Source organism: Parasteatoda tepidariorum, chromosome X2 (assembly GCF_043381705.1).
Source record: "Parasteatoda tepidariorum isolate YZ-2023 chromosome X2, CAS_Ptep_4.0, whole genome shotgun sequence".
NCBI lineage: Eukaryota > Metazoa > Arthropoda > Arachnida > Araneae > Theridiidae > Parasteatoda > Parasteatoda tepidariorum.
In genome coordinates this window covers 17,520,701-17,548,091 of record NC_092215.1, presented here as the reverse complement: position 1 = coordinate 17,548,091, position 27,391 = coordinate 17,520,701, and the positions used below count along the sequence as shown (strand labels likewise).

Sequence of the window (27,391 nt, the reverse complement as noted above, 5' to 3'; positions counted from 1 at the left end):
CATCTGATTTTTTTTAAACCTTACTCTTTGGAAGAAAAGGGTAGGGGAGAGGGGGGCACATGTGAACAATTTTTTTTATTTCTTCATTTTTCAAAAAATATCTTAAATTTCTCACAGTAAAGAAGTTCATATGTTTAAGTAGTCTTTTCTTCGTCTTATGGAATTTTTTGAGATTTTTTAATAAAATATTTTTTTACTTTATGATATTTTAAAAAAATGACTTCAATTGGTCACATGTGCCCCTATTGGGGGCATATGTGAACATGCCTGGGGCACATATGAACAAGATTAAAAACACAAAGCAATCATCATATTTCAAGGGAAAAAAATCTTTAATATGACAGATATAGATGCGTATTATACTGAACGGGTTATAGCTTACTATGCGAATTTAAACTGTACAACAGTACTGTCAATAAGAAAATAATTTTTCAGCTGTACAATAATTTTTTCACTGTTGGGTTTTTCGCAACTTCATGTTCCTCAGGAGTTGTAATGGGCCTTTTTCTTTCCTCTCTGATAATCTTTCATGCTTTTTTTTCATTTTTCTATTTTTTCATCTGTAGTTTAGCAATTCTATCTTTCTCAGGTGTATCAGTTAATATGCGTGATGCGTGATGCACGATCAACCATTTAATAAAAAAAATTTTTTTTAAATAAAAAATTAATAAATTAATTATGGAAAATTAAATAATAATAATTTTAAATGCATACATATTTTTTAAACTTATAATATCATGAGGATAATAATCTTAATACTATGTAGGGGCACATGTGAACTGTTCACATCTGCCCCAGATGATTTGTTCACAAGTGCCCCATCATTCTTCTTGAAAAATAAAGAACTTTTAATTGAGTAAAAAAAAAAAATAATTGTCATAAACTTACCTGAATGTTCATATAATGGTCTGCAATAGTTAATTTCAGTTTATTAGTTGATTTATACTATGCTTTCACTTGAAGAAGCTAGTGATTATAATATATACAACACCAACTGATACAAAGAAATTGTCAGAATAGAACAACAAAATGTCTCATTGTACTGAAAGTTTCGCAGAGAGGTAGGACTAGTACTGCCATCAATTGAAAATTTTTCAAGATTTTTTATTTCAAATCATATTGGTAAAACATACCATGTTCACATGTGCCCCCTGTTCACAAGTGCCCCCCTCTCCCCTACCTGAGTTAAGTGTACTTATCAACTTACACTCGTTTAATTTTAAGTTGAGTTTCATACGTATCTATGAAAATAGAGATTTGTTGAATATAAATAAATTTCACACATAAATTATACTGGCGAAAAAAATGTTTTCCTGTTGCACGAGATTTTTTAACGGATCTCGGACATTTTTAAGTCATTGATTTCAAATTTGAAAACAGCTTCTCCCGCCAAGTTACAATATTTTTAAATTACATTTTTATGATATGTTTTGGTCGAAAGCTAATTTTTAAAAACTTTGTATATAACAAGGGTAGCATTAACGATGCAGCAAACTTCTAAGAGAATTAAAGCACATCTAAAAAAAATAAACTCAGTGGCGCAACAGCCCATAGAGGGCCAAGGCCTACTGTGCCAATCTCAGTTTTCTTGACCTTGGACCCTGGGGTGCAGGAGCAAATGTTCCGGTCAGGTGGTCAGCCGAAAGCGAAATCCACAGTGTTTAGTTTCCAAACTTGCTTGGTACTCATTTATCGACCCACTGAAGGCATGAAAGGCTTAGTCAACCTTGACCGGCCGGATCGAACCCAGGACCTGTGGCACGGGAGCGCGAAGCGCCACCACTCAGCCACCAAGCGTCATCATCAGGATATTATCAGGATTATGCATTAAAGCATGTCATCAGGATTAAAATTACATTGGAACCTATGCCTAAAAATGGCGCTGTACTTGGCTAGGGACGCTATAACTATTACGAAAGAGCACTTGAAGATAATAGGGAAGTGCCCCTAGAAGCGAATGTCGACATTTCCGGGAATGCGTGTCTGTGCAGTTTTAATTCTAATGACTGCCACCCTAACTCTCATACAAGTTGTTACAACATTTAAACTGCCCATTGTTACATATAAAGTCTTTTAATCTTGTATATTTTGACAAAAAATAGACTAAAAATGTGTATTTTTAGGAACAAAAATTAATTTCAGTTTGAAATTTCCTCACTCGAAATCAGTATTTCTACAAATGCAACGAAAAAATTTTCCCCAGGTTTTATTAAACATATTAATATAGTTTATTTTCAGTTTTGTATAATATCATATCATTAAAAAGCCTCAGAAAGTGTATTAACAATTTCTAAATATCGTCATCAGTGAAATTTACATGTTAAAAATAAACTATAATACAGAAAGACATACATTATGAGGGTAAGAAGATAAATTAGTGTCAGAAACGGTATTCAATAAGCAATACAACATCCCATCATTTTCATATTGTCAATGTAAGAAACTTAATTTTATACCAGAAGGCCATTACAGGAACACGATAATTTTAAAATAATTGTGACTACACCACGGAGAAGATGAAATTCGAATTGTTGCAATAGCTTTTAAATTAATAATTTACTTTTGGTATAATAAAATCCCATGTGAAGAAAAATTATTCTTTTAACGTACATATAGAAAAAGGCTTTTTTTGATTTAAAGTAATAATTTATGCTGAAAAATTTCCCCAAGTTTTATTAAACATATTAATATAGTTTATTTTCAGCTTTCTATAACATCATATTATTAAATAGCCTCAGAAAGTGCATTAACAATTTCTGAAAATCGTCATTAGTGAAATTTACACGTTAACAGTAAACTATAAAACAGAAAGACGTACATTAAGAGGGTAACAGGATAAATTAGTGTTCGAAACAATATTCAATAAGCAATACAATTTCCCATAATTTTTATATTATCAATGTAAGGAAATTACAAAAGGCCATTAGAGGAGCACAATAACTGTAAAATAATTGTGACTACACCACGGAGAAGATGGAATTCGAATTGTTGCATTGGCTTCTAAATTAATAATTTACTTTCGGTATCATAAAATCCCCAAGTGACGAAAATTTCTTTCTTTTATGTACGTATAAGAAAAGCTTTTTTTTAATATTAAGCAATAATTTATGCTATTCGAATTCATTTACGACACACTAAAGTTAATAAAAATTCCTTTACACTAAAAAAAAAAAAAACATTTCGATAAAAAGTGTTACATGCCTAGAAAAATGTAGAAAAAATAATGAATGCGAAGATTTAAAGCAAGAAAAATGTTGTCCACGAATTCTAAGCTTCAACAAATAGTGTTGAATCTTTTTACTGCATCTTTGTAGATTATTAAACTCATTATAATAGTTTATTTTTAGTTTTGAATAACTCTAAGTCGTTAACCATTTGTTGCAGAATTTTCACTAAGCTTATTAAACTTTCTCAAACTTTCTTTCATTATTTATTATTAATTTAGGTCAAAATAAGCGAAAAATATTATATTTAGCATTTTGATAATTTATTGTTAGGAAATACAGCATAGGACACCATTTTCGAGTTAAATGTGAGATTTTCTCAACACGGTTCACTTTCAAATAATATTTCTTTCAATTTAGAACTTATTTGCAATTGTGTAGATCTAAGAAAAGCAACAATTCATCATTGAAATTTCTTGAATTTTCAAAATCAATTATTGATAAAATTTCGAATATGAATGACAAAAATTCAAACTACCTCTTTTGGATCTTATATTTTAGTAAAAATGTAACTAATAATAAAACAGATTTTTTTTTCGTAACTATTAGACTGCTTTTAATAATTTAGTACCAAAACGTACTTGCAATTAGAGTATATATGTTAAATATATGTAATATATGTTAAAGGGTCATCGGTGTTCCATCTGTGCTAAAGGGATAAATAGGGACATGAAATGTGTTAAGAATTTCACAAAAAAATCATCAGTTAGACATTTTTAAATAAACTGTAATGCAGAGAATCAACCATTTTGATGTTTACTGTAAAAACTTCTGGATCAAATTTCCGGCAAAAAGTACTAGAACTATGAGGGCATCCTCGGTAAAATCCATTTCTTACCGTAATTTTTGCAGTATTTTTTATTTAACTGCAGCGATTCACTATCACGGCAAAACATTTTACAGTAATATTTATTTAACTACAGTGATTTCACAGTAAATATTAATGTATAAATTGCACTGTATTATATTTTGTGCTTCGTAAAATGTTACGGTAAGGTAAAAAGTACTGACACCTTGAAAGCCCGTTTTACCGTAATTTGATTCGGAACTTTTTACAGTATAGCAAGTTAAATTAATGCTCAAATCTATATTTCTGCAGCAGTAAAATTTTCAATTTATTTATATATTACTTAAATTAATAAAAATATCGTATCAAATGCCAAAAGACTATTGAAGGATCATAATAATTAAGCTCTTTATATCACAAAAGAGACGAAATTTGAATTGATGCATTAGCTTTAAAATTATTATCTGACTTTTGACATCTTAATTTTTATTAAGTTGAGATAAATATTAGTTGGGAGCATTAACTTAAGTATTTGGCCTCATAATGTACACTGTAAAAATTTTCATTCTAAAATTATGGCAAAATAACTGGCAGCTGTCTGTCCATCCGATTAACAATAAAATTTACGGTAAAGAACATTTTTTTTTCCTTTATGGTTTTGAAACCATTTACAAAAAGTATGGTTATAAAACGATGAATGGAAAACTATACGGTTTTTTAACCATTTACAACTAGCTTTTTTCAAAAACGTAAAAAAAAATAATTATCTAACTAGGCATAGGAGCTCGGTTTTTCCTAAGGTAATGGTAATTAGAGAGTGTCGGACACTGGAAATTCTCCATGTGGTGAAGTAAATTGAAGAAATATTGTGGTGTCACCACTAGGACTCGAACTCCAGTTCTGCCGTTCATGAGATTGACAAATAAGCCCGCTCGGCTATGATATGTGCGCCGTTGCATATAACTAAGTAGCTTCATTAGGTGGTTCTAATTGGTGAGATAAAATTCTGGTTGTTTAACCGTATTAGGTGAACGCAGTCAATAAACAGTTTTTCTCAAACTTAACAGTTTGATTACCATTTTATTTATGGTAATTTGACTGTTTTGATTAAATATGGTAAAATAACCATTCAATAAATTGTTATTTAACCATTTTTTCCGAGAAATTTCCAACAGTGTATGTTTCTCTGTACTACAATTTATTATAAAAATAAAAGTCTAACTGATGATATTATTCTGAAATTGTCAATACATTTCTTGTCACTATTTGTGCCCTTAAGATTCTCATGTTGAGAGAAATATATTTTTTTTCTGTATGTATCTGAAAAAGGCTTTTTTGATATTAATTACTAATTTATACCATTAGATTCCATTTACGACAAGTTGACGTAAATAAAAATATGCTTACAATACAAAACTATAAAACATTTCGATGGTTTTATATATATATCTGAATATATAAAAAAAGAAATGTTGATAAAGGTGAAGATTTAATGCAATAAAATTTTTGTCCATGGATGATAAACTTTAGGAAATAGTATTAAATATACTTACTTTAGCTTATTTTTGGTATCATAAATTTCCCATCTTAAGAGAAATATATTCCAGTACTGAACGTATCAGAAAACGCTTTTTTCTTAAAATTATATACTAATTTATGTCATCAGAATTCTTTGCGACGAACTAACGTAAATAAAATCTGCTTAGAATAAAAGAAAATATAAAACATTTCAATAAAAAGTAATGCAGGATTCTGAAATAGGAAAAAAAAGATTACTAATGAAGGTGAATATTTAATGCATAAAAAACTTTGTCTATGACTGAAAACCTCTATGTGATTATGTTAAGTCTTTCTGTTGATAAATATTGATTTTGAAACTTATTAAATTAGTTTATTTTAATCTCTGAATACTATGTCCTAAGTCATTAAATAGTGACATTAAATGCATTAATAATTTCATAAAAATGTCATCCGTTTGTCTTATTATTTTTTAAATAAACTGTAATACAGCGAATCAGTCCTTTGGTGTTTACTGCAAAAACTTTTGGATCAAATTACGGTAAAACGTACTAGAACCCTGAGACCATTTTTAAAGTAATTTTTACACTATTTATTTATTTACAATGACTAATTATTTTCAGAATAAATATTACTGCAAAAATTTTACAGTAATATTTATTTAACCATAGGAGTTCAATGATTTTACAATAAATATTACTGAAAAAATTTCAGTGTATCAGATTTTTTGCTTTATAAAATGTTACGGTTAATTTTTTTTAAGGTAAAAAGTACACCTTGAATTTACCGTAATTTGATTCAAATTTTTTTAGAGTATAGCAAAATTAATACTCAAATCCATATTTTAGCATTACCATTTCTCATAGATTTGTATTACACAACTACCATATTAAATACCAAAAAGCCATTAAAAAAACAATAATTGTGACTCTACATATCGGAAAAGACGAAATTCGAAATAATTTTGCATTAGCTTTTAAATTAATAGCTTACTTTTTGTACCATAAATATCTCAAGTTAAGATAAATATTTTTCTTTACTATACGTATCAGAAAAAGCTTTTCGATATTATGTACTAATTTATACCATTAGAACGTATCCGTGATAAAATTGCAAAGATGTGTTATTCATTTCCACATCCGTAAATAAATTTGCTAACAATATATTTTTTGAAGGTTTCGATAAAAAGTATTACACACATTTGAAGATGAAAAAAATGTTAATGAAGGGGGAGATTTAAAGCAATAAATATATAGTCCACGGGCATAAAGCTTTAAAAAATTGGTCTAAATCTTTCAACCTCATAAATATAGATTATGCGAATTTTTTGCATAAAATACAAGTAGAAACTCGTAAGTAAGAGTTTAAATTTTAACAAGTAAAATTTTCGCTTCCTGAAATTACCGTTTTCTCAGACCGAGTACGGAGGGGAAAAAGCTTGCGGAAAAAAATATGCTAATGGGAAAATGTTGCAAAAGTATCATAATTCTTACTTAGTAAACTCGAGTCTTAATCTCCAAGCATTTTGACTAAACTAAGAAAATATATTTTTTGTGCTTAAACAGATCATTCTTTATGTTTTCAATGAAATGTATATAAATTAAAAGAAAAAAAAAAGTACGGAAGTAATTAAGAAGAGTTTATAACCCAATAATTTATCACTCGAGCGGAATGAAGGAGTTTTGTACTTTTTTAGAAACATAAATAGAGAAAATTGTTCCACAGAGTTAGTAATTTCTCGTAAGAAATAGTTCAAAAACAATTTATTTAACTGTTATTTTACTATAATCGAGCCGAACAGTCAAATAACCGTAAATAAAACGGTATTCACGGTAGATGGTCCAAGCATTTTGACTAAACTAAGAAAATAAATTTTTTGTGCTTAAACAGATCATTCTTAATGTTTTCAATGAAATGTATAAAAATTAAAAGAAAAAAAAGTGCGGAAGTAATTAAGAAGAGTTTATAACCTAATAATTTATCACTCGAGAGGAATGAAACAATTTTGTACTTTTTTTTTAAACATAAATATAGAAAATTGTTGCACAGAGTTAGTAATTTCTCATAAGAAATAGTTAAAACAACGATTTATTTTACTATAATCGAACCAAACAATCAAATAACCATAAATAATATGGTATTCAAACTGTTAAGTGTAAGTTGTTGCTGTTGTTGTCCATTTACGTCGCACTTGAGCTGCACAATGGGCTATTGGCGACGGTCTGGGAAACATCCCTGAGGATGATCCGAAGACATTCCATCACAATTTGTTAAGTGTAAGAAAAACCACTTATTAACTGCTTTTACCAAATACTGTTAAACAACGGAAAATATATTTTTTACTTAAAAAGATCATTCTTTATGTTTTCAATGAAATGTATATAAATTAAAAGAAAAGAAAAGTGCGGAAGTAATTAAGAAGAGTTTATAACCTAATAATTTATCACTCGAGCGGAATGAAACAATTTTGTACTTTTTTTGAAACATAAATAGAGAAAATTGTTCTACAGAGTTAGTAATTTCTCATAAGAAGTAGTTAAAAAAACAATTTATTTAACTGTTATTTTACTATAATCGAGCCGAACAGTCCAATAACCGTAAATAAGACGGTATTCACGGTAGATGGTCCAAGCATTTTGACTAAACTAAGAAAATGTATTTTTTGTTTAAGCAGATCATTCCTTATGTTTTCAATGAAATATATATAAATTAAAAGAAAAAAAGAGCGGAAGTAATTAAGTAGAGTTTATAACCTAATAATTTATCACTCGAGAGGAATTAAACAATTTTGTACTTTTTTTGAAGCATAAATAGAGAAAATTGTTGTACAGAGTTAGTAATTTCTCTTAAGAAATAGTGAAAAAACAATTTATTTAACTGTTTTTGCTATAATCGAACCAAGCAGTCAAATAACCGTAAATAAGATGGTATTCAAACTGTTAAGCGTAAGAAAAACTATTTATTAACTGCTTTCACCAAATACGGTTAAGCAACCAGAATTTTCGCACCAACTACACCTAATGAAACTACTTAGTTTCTTGCAGCTGGGTACATATTATAGCTAGCCAGCTATAATATGTCTAATATAAAAGTTAATCTGTTAATCTCCAAGGCAACAGAACGTTGATTCAAGTCCCATCGTTAACACCACAATATTTCTTCCACTCCCTTCAGCGCATGAAGAGTTACCAGGGTCCTGCACTCCCCAATTTGTGACCCTGGATTATTAGAATACAATACTCTCATTCACGCATAGATAGCAGCAATATGAAGCTGTACATATTGGGAAATTAATTCACTTCAAAAATGTAAATAATGCCATATTTTTCCACTTTTAAAACATATTTATTTTTCATCTAGATCAGTAAACAAAAGAATTCAGAAATTTTTTTTTTCACAATTATTTTGTTTTCTCATTTAGTGTGTGTATGATTGTCACCTTAATTATAAACATAGTAAGTCGTAAATTAGTTCTTGTGTATTATTAAGTTTGCTAATTATAAGGTAAGCACTTCAGATTTAATTGATGCAATATTGAAATGCATCTTCGTATAATAAAATAGCATGATAATTTTATTAGTTTGCTAGACTTTAAATACTTTTACTAAAAAAAATTTTTAATTCTTTCAAGACTCATAAGACGATGTCAAAACAAATCGAACGAACAATTTTTGAATTCCTTTATCAGGATTGAATCAAGAGACAAAAACGCTGACTAGTCCATTGAAACAATACATAACATTGAAACTTTAAATATCAAACAAAAATCAAGATTGAGAATTGAATATATTTTAGAAATAGATGGAAAAAATGCAGACGCATAAAAATTTTTTTTTTACTGCAAGACCGAGACTGTCTTGACACAGAGATAAAATTGCATACATCACAAAAAAATCATTCATAGTTTGTTAATTTCATATTATTTGCCCGAGTATCTAAATTAAATGCTATCTAATTTTTCAGAAACTATTTGAAACGTAACATTAGATCCAATAAGTCTCGGAATAACTAAAGTGGATTATTTATCAAGTAATATACTCAAACATTAAAAATTGGGCAAAAAAGCAGAGGCAGAATTAATATTGAATGTAAATAGAAAAATTTTTGCTCTAGAAATAAAGCAAAAATTAGAAAATTTATCAGAGAAATAGAAGTGGGCGCCACAAATTCGACAAAGAAAGATTCTGCTGTTAAAACTTATGCACCAAACGAAGCATCAGTTTTAACGCTGTTTTTCGAAGCTCTGTCACCAAAGAAAATAAAAAAGCCATAGTTTAAGTGCCTTACACTTAAAGCAATGCGATGATTTTAAACTATATGTAATCTTGCAGTGAAGAACTATTTGGTGCCTTAAAGTCATTAAACTTTTTTAAAAATCGCTACTTTGGGGGCATTTTTCCTCTTAGTGGAAAATTGTCTAATCACTGCCTAATTACCAGTTTTCAGAAATTTTTATGAACCCAGGTAATGCAACATGGGAGTAAGTTTTTAAATATTAAAAAATTAGACCAGGAAGCGCTTTTCATTTTCATAAAACTATGGCTTTTCTCCATAATGACATTTTACACCATTTTCAAAATAATGGTTGGATATTTACTTAATTAACCTTAGACATTTAAAGGATTGAGAGCTGCATAGCAACCAATAATGGATAAGGAGCCCTTGTAATTTGGCAGTCCGTCCACTGGTACGTTTCTTCAATTGAACAATCTTAAACTTCATGCTAGCTAAACGTTTGCCCAGTAACACATGGATAAAAGTTTCATGATACACCGGTAGGGACGCTTCTCAATCATAATCTGCCAGCTCATTAACAGAACTTATAGTTATCTGAAATACCTTAACTTTAAAAATACCTCCAATTCACTTAATTCTAATAAAAAAGTTATTTCTGAGTCAATTTGAGCTAAATTTTGGACTATATTAATTAAAAATATAGAATATAACTTAAAATTAAGATAGTTAACATAAAAAGCACTGCTTCGAAAAGTAACAAGAAGCTAGTAAATAATAAGGCGCCCTCTAGTGGCATACTATGCAATTACCAATCAAAGGTTGGAATTAAAATTTCAATCTCTTCCTCTACTCATGTTTGTAAGTGCTGTAGCGTATCTCACTGTATGTTATGAACACATGTTATTTATTTGTCAAATAATATTTTGGTTGCCTTTCTTTCGGGAATATGAATATTTACTACCAATGCTCAAAACTTTACAGATTGTGTTGACACTAAAATCTAAGCAATTAAAAATCATATTAATATAGAGTGTAATTAAGTTAACTCCTATCACATCGTCGGTTTCCAAAAGTAATTAAGAGAAATAAAAATAAATTCCAATTTCAGCAATTTCAAAAGGAAGCTATGCAATAAGATAATTGCTCAAACGGAATATTAGAAACTCTTAAGTCTACTTCGAAACTAAAAGTTTTACTAGATTTTCCATTACGATTTCTTAATAGAAAAGCTGCATTAGATTGAAAATCCTTCATTATAGCGCATACAACTTGCTGGAAAACGAAGAAAAGAAAATTTCCCTGAAGAATTCCGTAATGAGCCAATCTAGTGCCCCGATTTGAAGACGAATTCTTAGACCAAAGGAACAATGTCTCGATTAGAACTTAATGATCATTTTCGTAACCCGTGGAGACAAAGACTCTTTAAAAATGGTGTAAATAAAATTATATCCAACACTTTGGATAGTTTTTCTGTGTGTCTTTAATAAAATTACTTTTTTATCGAGTTTGGAAAGTGTAACTTTATTGAATGACGAAAGTTCTTCTAAATGAGTCTTCGGAGTTCAAAGAAAACTGTAAAATTAGATTTCTACACATTGATTACTTAATTAGTTACTAATAAAATAGAAAAATTTAATTGCAGTTTGTTTGTTTGTTTATTTTATGATCTAAGGGATTACTGGAAGAATAGCATCCAAGCAAAAACAATATTTAATCAACTTTTGTTCTGGAACAAGCATTTATTATCTTCCGTAGTTCTGAACTGTAATATTTAAATAGTACAATGCGTAAAAATACTCTGAATAACTTTTGATCTAGTGATCGGATCTCACCGTTCTAGTCCTCCTTCTGAATAATTTAAAAAAGGTGCCTTAAATATGGTAATTAGTTAGTGCAGACGACTTTTCAAGTTGCGAAATTGGACATAAAAATTTACTTTTCTACATAAATGCACCCATTTTTCTTGGGATTATGATTTTTGATTGTAAAATGCAGGTGGCAGCTGAAATCTGTACAAATCCTTTAACCAAAGGAACAATGTCTCGATTAGAACTTAATGATCATTTTCGTAACCCGTGGAGACAAAGACTCTTTAAAAATGGTGTAAATAAAATTATATCCAACACTTTGGATAGTTTTTCTGTGTGTCTTTAATAAAATTACTTTTTTATCGAGTTTGGAAAGTGTAACTTTATTGAATGACGAAAGTTCTTCTAAATGAGTCTTCGGAGTTCAAAGAAAACTGTAAAATTAGATTTCTACACATTGATTACTTAATTAGTTACTAATAAAATAGAAAAATTTAATTGCAGTTTGTTAGTTTGTTTATTTTATGATCTAAGGAGTTACTGGAAGAACAGCATCCAAGCAAAAACAATATTTAATGAACTTTTGTTCTGGAACAAGCATTTATTATCTTCCGTAGTTCTGAACTGTAATATTTAAATTGTACAATGCGTAAAAATACTCTGAATAACTTTTGATCTAGTGATCGGATCTCACCGTTCTAGTCCTCCGTCTGAATAATTTAAAAAAGGTGCCTTAAATATGGTAATTAGTTAGTGCAGACGATTTTTTAAGTTGCGAAATTGAACATAAAAATTTACTTTTCTACATAAATGCACCCATTTTTCTTGGGATTATGATTTTTGATTGTAAAATGCAGGTGGCAGCTGGAATCTGTACAAATCCTTTAACCAAAGGAACAATGTCTCGATTAGAACCTAATGATCATTTTCGTAACCCGTGGAGACAAAGACTCTTTAAAAATGGTGTAAATAAAATTATATCCAACACTTTGGATAGTTTTTCTGTGTGTCTTTAATAAAATTACTTTTTTATCGAGTTTGGAAAGTGTAACTTTATTGAATGACGAAAGTTCTTCTAAATGAGTCTTCGGAGTTCAAAGAAAACTGCAAAATTAGATTTCTACACATTGATTACTTAATTAGTTACTAATAAAATAGAAAAATTTAATTGCAGTTTGTTTGTTTATTTTATTCAGCATCCAATCAAAAACAATATTTAATCAACTTTTTTCTGGAACAAGCATTTATTATCTTCTGTAGTTCTGAACAGTAATATTTAAATTATACAATGCGTAAATAAAATACTCTGAATAACTTTTGATCTAGTGATCGGATCTTCCCGGTCTGGTCCTCAATCTGAATAATTTAAAAAAGGTGCCTTAAATATGGTAATTAGTTAATGCAGACGATATTTTAAGTTGCGAAATCAGACATAAAAAATTACTTTTCTAAATAATGTCACCCATGTTTCTTGGGATTATAATTTTTGATGGTAAAATATAGGTGGCAGCTTGAAATCTGTACTAATCCTTTAACCAAAGGAACAATGTCTCGATTAGAGCCTAGTGATCGTTTTCGCAATCCATGGGGACAGAGATTCATTAAAAATTTGTAAATAAAAATTATATCCAACACTTTGAATAGTTTTTCTGTGTGCCTTTAATAAAATTATTCGAGTTCGGGAAGTGTAGATTTATTGAATGGCGAAAGTTCTTCTAAATAACTTTCCGGAGTTCAAAGAAATCCGTAAAATTAGATTTCTTCACATTGATCCCTTAGTTAGTTACTAATAGACAAATTCAATTGCACCTTGTTTATTTTATGATCTAAGGGATTAATGGAAAAACAACTTGAAAGTGAAAATGTTATTTAATCAACTTTTTTCTGGAGCAATCATTTAATATATTCTGTACTCTTGAAATTGTAATATTTAAAATGCACTGAACTACAAAAAAATAAATAAAAATAAAAATGAATAAATATAAGAGACGAGTCACTTTGAATGAATTTTGATCTAATAATTGGTTCCTCACGTAATAGGACTCACATTATAATTGGTTCGAGAAGGTGACCTAATATGAAGAAGGTGACCATCTTATTGGTTCGAGAAGGTGACCTAATATGAAGAAGGTGACCATCTTATTGGTTTGAGAAGGTGACCTAAAATATGCTAATCAGTGCAGCTGATATTTTAAGCTAAAGAATCAGATAAAAAATTTACTTACTCTGAATAACGATAAATTTTTTTGGCGAATTATAATTTCTGACAATAAAATATCTAATAAATATGGTTTCGATAGCTTGGTCAGGAAGCGGGAAGAAGTTTGGACCCCTTAATATTAATTTTAAATTTCACGTCTTTTTCAATAGAAAGAGAAATTTTTAAAAAAATTGAAAATGTTTTGCTCACAATAATAAAATTCATTTGTTTCAAGAAATTTCCTCACAGAAATACTTTATAATAATTGTTTTCTATTACTATTACTATTATACTTTAATAATGCTTTTCTATTAAATACTTTTTCAATTGTCTTTCTTTCTTTATTATTTTTTAATTTTTTTGATGATACTCGAAATATTTTTTGATTGTTAGCTATGCAAATGTTTTTATACCATTTTAAAGAATGCAATTTTATAGGTCAAAATGCAAAATTTAAATGACATCATTAAAATTGTTGCTGGGAAATCAAATTTTGAATATCTGATTTTTTTTTTCAAAAAAAAAATTATTTTCTCAGTTACCTTTCGAACAATTTCGTTCAGGATTTTTATTTTGCCATATAAAATTTGATTCTACAAAATAGTGTAAAAATTTCTGTAGATCATGATTCAAAAGTTTTGCAACTATTATTAAATGAGATAATAAAAAATAATAAATATTATTAAACGTTATTTTCTGCATGTAATTGTCTTCGGTTAAATGAAATTTATAATTAAATATTATTTTCTATATTAAAAGGTGTTAAATAACTCTTCATGTGTTTTGTTATGGGGAAAAAAGTTTTTAAAAAAAGGAAGAGAGAATGAAATAAGAAAACACTTATAATTATTTAACAACAATTAAACTTCCTAGAGCACATTCATTAACAAAATTTTTTAAGTCTCGAGAATTAATAAAGAAAATTTAACATGATTTTTCGGATTACTTTAAGTACTTTTAAGATAAATGAAAACTGCAAAACGTAATATAATATAATATAATATAATATAACATNATATTATCACCAACTTAGAATTTTTTTTACCAAAATTAAGGAATTTTTAAAACCGAAAACTTTGTACCATAAAAAGAAAAGTAAACATATTAAAAAAAATACTTTTATTCTTTTATTAGTGGTACACAGCGTTACGAAAAATTTGGAAAGGGTACTCAAAAGTCATAAGTTTGGGAAACACTGACATAAATTATTAAGATTTTACAAAGAAACTTATAGTGTGTCTAATAATTTGCCGATGAACTGTATATGCAAAAATAAATCATACTTATGCATAAAAAAATACTTTTTATTATATGAATAATATATAATATATATATATATTATAATATAATATAACATAATATACTTTTTAATTTTTTTAATTTACTTATTTTTACCCATAGAGTATTAAACGGAGAATTTAATAAAGATTTTAATTAAGCTCACCGTAAGTAGTAATTAAGTAGTGATATTTTTAAACAATTTGTGGTAGTCACAATTAGAAATATTCTGTAAAATCCTGTTTTATGGCAAAATTAACCACCAATCATGTATGATAACGAAAAATGTCTTGCTGACAATTTTGCAGTTAAAAAAGGGGATTTACTTAATAGATGTTTAAAAAAAATCATTTTTTGAAGAACTATTAAACACTAAGAGAGTAAAAATGTAATGCAATTTTTTTTTAAATTCAGTAAATTGAACAATTGTTTTATCAAGTTTAAAAAGAGTTCAGTAATTCGATTTTTTCTTAAAAAAATTTTTATGCTCCTGACTTTCAAAAAATTTACTAAAAATGATTAAAAATAAAAAAATAAAACCCTGAAACCTATGCAGACTTGTAAAAAAATATTCTTTTAAGTTTTTTCTTGGTAAGAAAGTAATAAAATCTCAAGTCATTTCTGTAAAAACCGAACATTTTTCTCATATACCAGTAAAAAAACCGAACAGATAAGAGTTTATGTATGCTAGTGCTGTTTTATCATTATTAATATTTTAAATGAAGGTCGAGTTTATCGCACAAGTATTTTTCTTTTTAAGTATTTGCAAAAAAAGTTTTCAAACTTAAGTTTCTTTTCTTTTGAGAAAGCTTTTAATAAAAATCTGCTGAGAAATTTGAGTTATAAAATGAGACTCAATTTATATCTTTAAGAATTCATCAAAAACAAATTAAAAGTTGGGGATTCCAGGGTTTTAACATTTGGTTTATTTTTGAAAATTATTAAACGTTTGTATAGAGATATTTTTATTGGATGTTCATGGAAACAAAATTATTTAATGACATAAATATTATATTTTATTTTTAAAAATTTTGATTTTTATATTTAAAACAACTTATTAAACCTTTATAGCTTTCAAACGCTGGCCGGAATAGCCTGGTCGTTAGGGCGCTGGGCCCTTGTCCGAGAGTTCGTGGGTTCGAACCCCGTCGGCCGAAGACTCCTCGTGCAGTAAACGGTGACTGATGCACGTTAAATAAGTCGAGTCGCAAAGTCCTCCTTGTTCCCATAACAAATCAATACCTCTGGGGGTACTGGATTGGAGATCGATCTTTCTCTGATTCTAGTCAAAAATTACGATGAATAAATGGATGTATGAATGGGTCCGCCTTATAAACATGTGTGACGTGTGTGGGATTGAAGACGAATTCTTGACCATAGATGGCGCCAATGAAAAACAAGAAACGCACCCTCTGCCTTAAATTTGCTCGGTTTAAAAAAAGCAGGCTTGCTAGTGGGGCAAGCGACATTAGAAACAACAACAACAGCTTTCAAACTGTTATCTTTATGAAAATTAATGCAAGATCTCTAGAAACGGAAGCGAAAAATATACTTGATGATATAAACTTTATTTGTTCCACTATATAAGAAGATGGTAACAACAGCTGAGAGCTCAAAAATAGGTGCCTATTCTCAAGACTCACAAGACGTGAATGACAAGATCGTTCAATCGTGTATGATTCCGCATATGAAAGAGAATTAGCATATGAATGCTGATTCTCTTTTTAAAGGAATGAGTTCCTCGCCACTTTTCCCATTATTTTTTTTTCACTCTCGACTACCACCGTTTTCCTAGACTTGTTTTCCCCTTTATTTTTCACTTGTTTTCATAAACAGCTTTTTTTCTGTTTCTAATCACTTTTGTTTTGCTCATTCACAACTGGCAAATCGTGAGAATGGGAGACTATGTTTGAGGGCTCGAAACATACCAAATTTTTTTTATCATCTTTTCAATCTGGAATGCACATGGAGTCTTATATCAAAAAGGATGTTAGCAATTTACCTGTAGTTTTCAGCTTATTTTATCTAAAATATTGTGTGAAAGTAAACTCATACATGTATAATTGAAAAGTATACTACGTTGCACTCTCAACTACCACCGTTTTTCTATATTTCGTTTTCCCTTTATTTTTCATTTGTTTTCATAAACAACTTTATTTTTTCTGCTTCTAATCACTTTTGTTTTCCTCATTCACAACTGACGAATCGTGAGAATGGGAGACTATTTTTGAGCGCTCGAAATATGTCAAATTTTTTTATCACCTTCTCAATTTGGAATGCACATGGAGTCTTATATCATTAAGTATATTTGCCCTATAACTGTAGTTTAAAGCTTATTTGATCTATAATATTAAGTAAAAGTATACTCAATATAAGTATACTTGGGAAGTAAATTACACTGGTCAAGGTAGTAACTTTTTAGCCTCTCTTCTTTTTGACAATAAATTCAGGATGGTTACTAAAACAATTCGCAAAATTAGTAAAATTGGGGGTAAATTGTAAACATCCCTAGTGGGCGTAAGTCAAAATATTTGAAATAATTTTCAGCTTTCGCCTAGATATTTTCTTATTGAGTATTTTTAATTTTTACGATATCTTGGCAAAATTGTTTTTGCTTCTTGCGTAAACTGTTTTATAATAACTGATATTTAAGTTAGAACATTAACATATTTCTGTGTAATATTTAATGATATGCATTTTTTTTTTAAATTTTCACCATGAACTTTCAAATTTTCTCTTATCTTAAGTTTAATACGCCTAAGGGAATACGAACCTGGTTGTACAATATTTAAAAGAGTTTATACTACCTTTTAAACTTCACTTAAATTCTTTTCAAAACTGCTTACAAAAGCAACAGCATAATAAATTCTGTTTGATTCTAATGCTCTAATGAACCAACTAATTGTTAAAAGAAATAAGAAGGTAGATGTACAAATACGGCAAAGGCGTTAGAAAAGGATAAAATTTGCATTAAACAAATTGCCTTATGCATATAGAAAAGAAAAGACAAGAATAAAGAAATGTGTCTGTATTTTACTTTATCTCACCCGAGAAAAATAGGAAAACAACTTTCGTTACTTAGTTTGTGAAGTTGGAAAAAGAAAAGCTGTAAAATGTAAAGAAGTTTACAAAAGTAAGATATTTTCTTGAAAATTATTTTGAAGCTTTTTTTTTAAGTTAGCTTTCAGCTTAAGGGTTAGAATTAAATCCAATACAATTAATTACTAAAAAGTTTGAAATATTTTTAGAATCTTATAGGGTTCTAAACATATAATGCACATAAGAAGTATTTTTGTTTAAAAGCACATATTTTTTAATTAACATTGGGTCCTTTTTAATTTATTAAATATACTTGATTAAAAGCGTCATTGTCTTCAAAACTGTAATGGTGGTAATAAAAGTCGACATGTTTCGGGTGCTCAAAAATAGGTGCCCATTTTCAAGACTCTGAGAATGACTACGTTTATATTTGTCGATTCTGAGAATGTTAATATTCCCAGCATGACATTTTAGATCATTCGAATAAAGATGTTTCATTTCTACCGGAACTCAAAACATGTCGACTTTTATCTCCATTCTCAGAATTTTTTGAATCCAATAGAGTTTTCAAGTACATTCCCTTCGGGTGAGTCTATTGAATGGATTCCTGTTTTTGTGCGCTCGATGCATGTTGACTTTTATTATACTCTTTACATACTTTGAAGAAAATGGAAGGTTTATGTATGAATAGCATATCAAGCAAATGTTTTCAATTTTTTATAATTGATAGATACAATAGACTTATATCAAAATTTTCAATATAAGTTTCTGATTTTCTAAAATAATGTGTTCCGTGGGGCGGTAAGTGAATCAGGAATCATCAAGCAAATTTTTAAATTCCGATAGATTAGCGGTATAATATTTTACAGTAAAAATGGATTTTACAGTCAAATAGATTTTACAGATGATGCACCTAAATTTCCGGTGCTATATATCGTAATTTGATCAGAAACTAATTATAATGTGGCTAAGGGTTGAAATTAAGCAGAGTTAAGACATTTTTACTTGATTTGTTTTTTTTTTAATTACTTATAATAACTATTTTATGGTAGTATAAATTATTCTAACATAAGCAAAGTTAAAAGATTAGGTTTGCCGCTTGCTAACTATAATGTAGCCCAATTTTGTGACTTAAACGTTTTGTACCATTATTTTCTAAATGAATAAGCATGATAAAATATTTTTAATAATTTTAAGCGTTTAACATATCTCCTTCCTTTTTCATAAGAAAAAGTAACTATTTCATTGTTCTAATTAAAATTTTACTTTGTTTTTGTATTCAGTATTCTCATTCCATGTTGCGGAAACATCAGAAGCAATTTATCAAACTTTTCTCTTAATTTTTTTAAATAAATCTTAAAAAATACTCCAATAGTAATTGGTTCATGAATTGCAATGCAATTTTCCAAATCCCGTTAGATTGACGGTATAATATTTTACGGTGAAAATAAATTTTACGATAATACGGATTTTACGAATGATACTCCAAAAATACCGGTGCTTTGCGTCGTAATTTGAAAAGTGTGACTAATGGTAAAAAGTAAGCACAGTTAAGATATTTTTACGGGATTAATTTGGTGCTTTTGCAAGTTTTCTTCACCAAATTCAGAATTTAATAACATATTTATTAAATGACGTAATAAAAAAACATTTTCAGCACGCATTTCTAAAATTTTTCATGATATAAATTTAAAGGATTTTTATAGTTTATCAAAGTAAATTCTTAATTACAACAATTTCTAAAAATATATGGATTTAACAAGCTTCTGCGGTAACTATTTTATGATAGTAAATATTTTGAGAAGGTAACTATTTTATAAAGGTAAATATTTTGCGAAAGTAACTATTTTATAAAGGTAAATATTTCAAAATTAAATATTTTAATATAAACAAAGCTAAATGGTTAGTTTGCCGCTAGTTATCTAAAATGTAATCAAAGATTTGTAACGTAAACTTCTTGCACCATTTTTTCAAAACTAATAAGCACAATAAAATATTTTTAAGAATTTTAAACGTCTTTCTTATATCCTTCATTTTTCATGAGAAAAACGCCATTATTTTTTGGTTAGACTTAAAATTTACGCACTTCATTTTACTTGGTTTTTTCTTGGTTTCTTGGTTACCATTGGTTTTTTTAGTATTTTCATTTCGCACAGAAGAAGCTTCAGAAGCAATAAATCGAAATTTTCCTAAATAAATTTTAAAAAAATACCACTATTTTAACTTGATCATAAAATGTAATGCATTTTTTTAAATCCCGTTAGAACTTTAGTATAATATTTTACTATAATATTGGATTTTATATACAGTGAAATAGAATTACAAATCATGTACCAGAATTTTATACCGTAATTCGATCAGGAACTTTTCACAGTGTGGCTAAAGGTTAAAATCAGGTATAGTTAAGATACCTTTACGTGAATAATTTGGTGTATTTCAATATTTATGATAACTACAAGGAGTGATCAAATGAAAATGTACGAAACGACGTAAAAACGTAACAGTTAAATATTTGCATATTCCGCCATGGGAGAACGAAGCGAGACATCTCGGGATGCAATTGGAATCTCTGACTGGGATCAGAGCATGCGCGGGCGCCCGCATGCGCAGGAGAGAGCAGAGGCTCTTATCAAAAGAGGCGTCCAAATGATGTGGCAGCCCGTATGAGGAACAGAAACTCGAGCACAGAAAAACCATTAACTCCTATGTATACTGTGAGACACTCCGACGCCTACGCAGGTCCTTCAAGAACAAAAGACCGGGGCTGCTCACGGAGGGTGTGGTTCTGCTCCATGATAACGCGCGTCCACACGACTCCAGAGTCACACACATGGAACTGGCCAAGTTCAAGTGGGAGACGTTGAACCATCCGTCCTACTGTCAGGACATGTCGCCCTGCGATTTCCATGTGTTTGGTCCACTGAAGAAACACCTGAAAGGGAAGCGCTTCAACTCGGATGACGTACTCTAGGACGCTGTGAAGGACTGGGCCTCGTCACGGGTACAGGAATTCTGGGAACAAGGAATCCTGCGGCTTGTTCATCAGTAGGATCGTTGTGCTCAGGCCTATGGTGTAGATTTTGAATAAAGTCTACATTTGTACCCACCGTGTCACTTCGTACCTTTTCATTTGATCACCCCTTGCATTTTATGCTAGCAAAAACTAATTATTCTATCAGAAACAAAGCTAAAAGATCAATTTTGCCGCTTGTTAGCTATAATGTATTCTAAGATTTGCAACGTAAACTTTCTCTTCCATATTTTCTAAATTAATAAGTACAATAAAATATTATTAAAAATTCTAAACGTCCATCGTTTATCTTTCATTTTCCAAGAGAAAAACGTAATTATTCCATTGTTATAATTAAAATATACCCATTTCATTTTACCTCCATTTATTTATTTAGTATTCTCATTACGCACTGCAGAAGCAATGAATCAAACTTCTCTTACTTTTCTTAAATAAATCATAAAAAAATACTCCGATGGTAATTGGCTCATGAATTGTAATGCAATTTTTTGAATCCCGTGAGAATAATAACTTCAAACTAACGAAATTTAACTTCATGATATGGAAGTAACTAACTTTTTTTCCTGAAGAACTTCTGTAAATAACGCGTATGTAAATTCTCTCGCGTTTGGTTGTGTTGCTGATTAATTTTTTCGTTTCCCTATTGTTCTAAAATTTAAGTTGTAAGAAGACTCTTTAACTTAAACTTCTCGAATAAAAATCTTTGCTAATTAAAATATCTAGTTACAACAGTTTTTTCTTTTTCATTTTTTAATTCAGACAGCAGCCTTTAGGGATTACTTAGCATTTAGATTTGCACTGCAATTATTGCAATGCGCATAGCTCATAACCAAATCTGATGTGGTTTTCTTTTCCCGCTATGGAATAAATGGAAGGAGGAAATGAGAATTTTGTGGGGTGGCTTTGTTTTAATTCCAATTTGTGTTATAAAAGTAAAAAAAAAAGTTTAAAAAGCTTGGATGATGTTAGGGAAGTAGATTAATTTATTTAGAAGTAAAAGAAGTAAAATATAATTTGGTTTTATTTATAAAATGCCTCATTGTTTTACATGCAGAAATTGTTCTTTGATATTTTAAGTAATTAAATGCTACTAAAATTGTAGACGAAAAATAAAAATTAACACATTAAAAGTCTTATGTTTTATTGTTATTTAGTATGTTTTCTCCTTAATGTTTGTTAGGATTAAAGATAACTTATGAGTTTAAGATGACCGTAGTTTTATTATGATCAATGTAAGCAGTGATTTTGAAGTAAAATTCGGTATTTAAATTTTTTTCTGTAACAGCTACTACTTTTACTAAAAGGCATATGGGAGAGAATATTTTTACATATTTTAATTTGGAAACTAAGTTCTCGTTGTTCATTTAAATACTAACATACAGCATGCCATTAAATGATTTAGGCATAGTATTTTAGATCATCAGGTTCGATAAACTGTGCTCTAAATTTCGCGTTAACGCGTTAAAATTCGCGTTAAACGACAAAGGAAATAACAGAGGAAATGAAATTCACCCAAACTATAAATTATTATTTTTTTTAAAAAAATAGGCGTCATCAGAATTATTTTATTATAGATTTATTAGAAGACGTGACTAACGATTCTTTGCAATACTTTATTTACCACTGCCTAATTTAAATTAAAAATCGTGTAGAAATCATGAAATATCACGTAATCATGTAGATTAATTATATTAAAATGAAAGAGAAAAAAAAGCAATTATATTACATTTACCTCTTCAGTCACAGTCATAGCAGTGCTCTGAAACTGAGCACCAGGGCCCAAAGCTGCCCCTATCCAATCCATCTTATTTAACATTTATATTACTTTGACGTCAGTTTCTTTTTGGTTACTGAATAAGTAGTTCAAGCACTTTGCTCGAGGAAAACCTTTTCAGACCTTATATATTTGAAATAAATATAGTTTGGGAGCCATTTTAAAATGGTAGCAAAAATTGGAAAAATACATACGCTTTGAACTATTTATATCTGCTAAAGATATTTTAATTTCATTTATCATTGGGCGAAACTGATTTTTTAAAACAATTTTGGAAGTTACTTTCATGTAATCTTAAGCAATCTTCAGGAAAGTTTTCGTCAGCACTTTTTAATTTCCCTCCTTTTATGGATTTACCCTGTATTTGGTGAGGAGGACTTAATAAATAGTCCTGAAAATTTCACTTACCAGCTACTAGGTTCTTCAATTGATAAGATAAATAAATAATTGCGCTTAAACTATTCCTCGCCGATGGAGGGAGCGTAGCAGGCTTATTGATAATTAAATGTTCATGACAGAAGGCTTATTGATAATTAAATGTTCATGACAGAAAGCTTATTGATAATTAAATGTTCATGACAGAAGGCTTATTGATAATTAAATGTTCACTGCCATATAGACGTAAAAAAAAACTGTGCTAAATTTAGGATTCATCAAAGAATTTAATATTAGAAAAATAAATCAATTTAAAATAACCGAAAGTTATGAAATAATTTCGTTATTTTATGGTTTCAAAATTTAGGTTGTACGAAAACTCTTAAACTTTTTCTCGTTATTTAATTCATACAGCAGCCTTCATTGTTTAATTAGCACTTAGATTTGGACAACAATTATGGCATTGAGCATTCCTCATAACCAAATCCGTTTTCTTCTTCGTTTGGAAGTTTCATTAAATTGCATTTTTTAATGAGTTGCTATAGTAATGTGAAGTAAAACCACAATTTTTGTGACTGTTTTTGACCATTTATGGAAGTTTTCTGCCTGAAAAAGATTAGCAATGCCGCGTTATACAAGTAGGATAGTAATGCGACTATATTCGTTACATATTTCCTAACTTTTTGAAATTCCTTTATTTCATAAATTTATAATCAGCTTTAATCATTCCTAATCCCTTTTATATAAATAAATCATAAACAATTTTTATTTAATTTTATAAAGAGCGAATGCAAATATTTCTATCTTCATTAAATATAACGGCTAACTTTATTTTCATCACAATGCAAGCTCATAACTAATTATTTTTCAATGTAACTCCAATGGCGTATCAAAATCTATTTTTAAACTTTCTTCCTTGAATCCTATTAACATTAGCATATGCAAACTTTATTTTTCAACGAACTGTTTGGCCTTAAATCTTAAGCCAAATTATTTAAATATTAACATTAGATACCGTGGGGTTGGACGAATTGGCTTGACTTTTGGCACTGCCCTGTTCCAATAATGCTCCTCTAATGGATCTCTCAAAAGCGTCAATCAAATACTTTTGAATTGGTTTATAATCACGCAGGCCGTGGGAGATTAATCCCCAATAGTCCGTCCGTATTAATATTACTCTGCAAAATTTATTATTTTATTTAAATTTTCACTTGGATGAAATATTCTTTTTCGAACTCTGTTACTAAATAAAAGTTTTAGAATGATTATTATCTTCTTTCATCATCTACTTCAATTAGCTATCTGCACCAACCTCATAATTTCCATTTTTCAATTTTTTGCTTTTTATTTTATAGCTGTCATTGACCTGTCGACCCAAAATTTTGGTTTTACGACAACTAATGTTCTACTCCGTAGCCTTGCAATTTTGAACTCATTCCAGAAGACAAGGGTATTCCTGGATTAAGTATTAGGAGAAACTTGCCTTCGTGGCGGACTTTTTGATGGAACTAACCGACATTTTCATTACATGGAGATTTGAAACCACGAAAATCTTTCTCGGTTAGCCTGACTGCTAGGGGTGTCTCACCTATGATCCGTCTACCACTAAGGAGATTTTACGTCAGCAGTTGTGGTTGGTGCAAGCCGGATGCGGAATTCGTACCGACCAGCCATCGCTAGGATTCGAACCCGTTTACCTCATAAGAAGGCGAACGCTCTATGAGAATTCTAAGTCAACATTAAATGTGTGGTTTGTACTTTAGCCATTTTTTATAGGAATAGGTATACGGAAGAAAAATGAAAACTCCGTTACAAGTCGACTACCTTTTCAAGTTAGAGCGTTACTATTGAGTTAAAGAGTAAGCACCCTAAAACTTTTTTTCATGAAATTATATTTTGGTTTAGTGTAAAAAGTCGCATGCACTTTAGTGGACAGAACTTTTCTACAAACCTAATATGATTTGCAAATTTGTTACTTTCCAACACTCTTTTCAAATAATACAAAAGCTCACATGAAGTGTTACTTTGTTCCAGCTTTCTCCTGGTTAGGGTATTAAATTGCTAGCAAAATTACCAAAATATCTGAAAGCTCCAGTTTTTTTCAACCAAAATATTTTGAAAAAAGCGAGTAGTTGGCACTATGCAAGATTAACTTTACTAAACTTAAACATTTATTCTAAGTATTGATGCACATATACTAGAAGAAGAATCAATTTGTGTGAAAGAATTGCAGGAAAGAAATCCAATAAATCGGAAACATCTGTGAAATACATGACACAGATCGAATAGAAATGACTTATTTTGGTATCTTTAACTGGTTATGATGCTTGCTGAAAATGCATCCTTTACTTGAGGTAAGAATATTTTAGAGTGGAAAATTATTGTGTTCTATTGAGAATATTACTAACAGCTTACAGTTTTTACATACAACATTACATTTTTAAAATAATAATATTTTATATCTATATATAAATATTATTTTAAACATATATATNATTAACTATATATATGTTTAAGACATCTATTTAAGTACAATTTCTACTCAAATGCTTTGAAGAATAAAAAGAATATGTAGCAATGTTTAGTTCAACAAAGAAACAAGCTCTTTCAAAAATTGATTAAAAAAAAGCAATGGATACCCAACTAAAGTAATTAAATTCTATATAAAATGATTGAGTTAATTTTATTTCATTATTAGTTAATTTATTGAAATATTCTTTGTTAATTTATATTTTTACAGCGTGCGAAACCAATTCAGACAAATACATGGCGAAACATCTGTGCAAAAAGGGCGAATTATATTTCGATCTCTCTCATTTTTTTAAATAAATGCTAATTTTCTGAAATCATTAAAGTTGCATAGTTAAATATCAGCCTTATTTATTATAAACTTTTTAAAATTATTCAGTATAATACAATTAAATTGCACACATCCATTTTCTGAGCAATTCTTGGTAACTAACAAATTAAACGACATTCTGAACCGCAGTAAGAAACCGCCATAAAACAAAGCCCCTCTATTTACGATTTTAGCTCCATTTGCACTTCTTTTTTCCTATTTTGCAACGTCACGTTACTTACTTATAGTAACAACAAGTTACTATAAGTAAGTAACGTGACATAACGATATATATATATATAGTTATCTGTTTAAAACATAAAGCGGATTTGCGATAACGTAAACTAAAAACGATATAAGTCATAATTCATAGGTTTGAACAATATCAAGTTCTGATCATGTTCAAAACTAAATTGAATTTTATCAAACCATCCATGTAACACCAATCAACCTTCAAAAATGCTATATTTCCATGTTTTGTTGTATACTAATAAACAGTTTCGCCGTAGAATTTCAAATTCCAAATAAAAAATCTCAATAAATAGACAGACTGCAATTTTGAAGAGCACTCGAAAGTCGAAAATTACACGAAAGCTTTATGTATTTAGCGGAAATCAGAAACCACCCATACCACACAATCAAACGTATTAATAATTAAATATTTTGAATGCTAAAATGAATACACTAATAATCTGTTTGGCATAAACATGAAATTATTAATTACCTTGAAATCCAAATCATTGGTTACTGTAAACATCAGAAATCATTAAATCCTTTCAACATTGGTGAAGTTTCTATAGTTTGGCGATAGTTAATTAATTCGTCAAGAGTTTACGAATAATTGCTCCGAATTGTTGGAATTCCCTCATAATTTCATTATGAAAGGCTTCAGGATTTCTGAAATTTTGAGGTACGGGACGTTCTAATGAAAGCGCTTATCAAGATGTAAATATCAAATCTGTACTTTATTGGTGCTGTCAGTACACGTCTGTCAGTTTAATGTCCTGAAAATGTCATCATACGAGAAGGACAAGCCCTTCATTAGTTGTTTGTTAGAATTCATTTATAGTAATTATTTCGCATAATTAAAACGTGATTTTTAATGAATGAAATTATGTACAGGGATGAACTGCTTTTTACAAATTTTCCAAAAAAAGCTTTACACATCTAGTATTAATTAAACATTTCTAGATTTTTTTAAAATAAAAATTAGAAGAATTGTATTTATTTTAAATGATACATAGTCTTATAATCATTTTAAATAATCATTTTTTAATGTAAT

The 27,391-nt window shown here is 29.1% G+C and overlaps 1 protein-coding gene across 3 annotated transcripts in view; it reads right to left on the bottom strand.

The window, feature by feature from the left end:
• The window catches only part of LOC107439647 (5-hydroxytryptamine receptor-like), a 482,335-nt gene that overhangs the window by 239,922 nt on the left and 215,022 nt on the right, over positions 1-27,391 (bottom strand). The window lies entirely within an intron of this gene.